The following is a 1671-nucleotide window of genomic DNA, read 5'->3' on the forward strand; positions in this document are numbered from 1 at the left end:
AAAAAAAAAAAGATACATTAGGCAACTATTTTCAGGCAGCACAAGGCTACCATCTCTGAAAGAAGGGACTATGAGCCCCATAATCACTTAGCTTCCTACAGTGTAAATAGGCTGAAATCAGAGAAGACCACAGTGGTTTTATTGAGGTCTGACAGAGATCATAGTGAAGAGCAGCTAAAATATTTAGAATATATGGAGTGGCATACCAAAGAGGTGGCCCCCCAAATCCATATACAAGTCCCCACAAGTCCATGGCTGAAGCTTGGACAGTACATCTTCAGAGCAAGAGCACCTGATGCTTACCAAACAGTAGTTGCTGCAGGGCTGAGAACAGAATAGATATACCAGAGTTCAAGACATGGTGCAAAGGCAGTGAGTGCTAAGGGACACTGGATTTCTGGGACTGCCAAAGTGGAGATGTCTTTTAACAATTGTGGCATCAGCTGGAACACTCAAAAGGCTGCAACCTTAGGAGTAAATGCCATGCCCTATAATAAAACCTATTCTAGACTTCCCTAACAAAACCTAAAATCAAATCTTGACAGGATTAACAGGGGAAACATTATGGAGATTAAGTCCTGGGAAGTTAAGGTTTACAAAAATGAGGCTTTCTGTAGCTACAAACTAACAAAGTACAAAACCAGGTACAAAATATAAGTTCAAGTAACCACTCTACTTGAACACATAGATGTTACTACGTCTACAGCATATTGTTTACCATGACTAGGGTTCAATAAGTAATGTCTATCCAGGTGAGGTGGCTCACACCTAGTGCTCTGGGAGGCTGAAGGGGGTGGATTGCTTGAGCTCAAGAGTTTGGGACCAGCCAGAGCAAGAGTGAGACCCCATTTCTACTAAAAATAGGAAAACTAGCTGAGTGTTGTGGTAGATGCCTATAGCTTCAGCCACTGGGGAGGCTGAGGCAAAAGGATGACCTAAGCCCAAGAGATTGAGGTTGCTGTGAGCTACGATGATGCCACGGCATTCTACCCAAAGCGACAGAAACTCTATCTCAAAAAAAAAAAAAAAAAAAAAGAAAAAGAAAAAAGGGCTGGGTGTGGTGGCTCACTCCTGTAATCCTAGCACTCTGGGAGGCTGAGGCGGGTGGATGGATTAAGCTGAGGAGTTTAAAACCAACCTGAGCAAGAGTGAGACCCTAGCTCCAGAAATAGCCAGGCAATTGTGGCAGGTGCCTATAGTCCCTGCTACTCAAGAGGATTGCTTGAGCCCAAGTGTTTGAGGCTGCTGTGAGCTGTAATGCCATGGCACTCTATCAGGGGTGACAAATGAATGAGACTCTGTCTCAAAAAAAAAAAAAGATTGTCCAATGTTTAGTAAAAAATGACTACACATAAACAATAAAGTGTGACCCATAGTTTTAAGAAATTGAGATGGACTTTGTTACTGTTTGTTGCTTAGTGCAGCTATTATAAAAATGTTCAACGAATTAAATGAAAATATATTAATGAGTGAACAGATTGGGAATCTTAGTACAGAGGTGAAAATTTTAAAACACCGAATGGAATTCTAGAACTGCAAAATATAATAACTTAAATGAAAAATGCATCAGATGAGTTTAGTAGCAGATTGGCAATGACAGAAAATGAAATTGAAAACATACAAATGGCCTGGGCGCCTGTAGCTTAGTGGATAGGGTGCTGGCCACATGCT

This window comes from Otolemur garnettii, unplaced genomic scaffold, assembly GCF_000181295.1.
Source record: "Otolemur garnettii isolate 467f Iridium unplaced genomic scaffold, OtoGar3 scaffold00050, whole genome shotgun sequence".
NCBI lineage: Eukaryota > Metazoa > Chordata > Mammalia > Primates > Galagidae > Otolemur > Otolemur garnettii.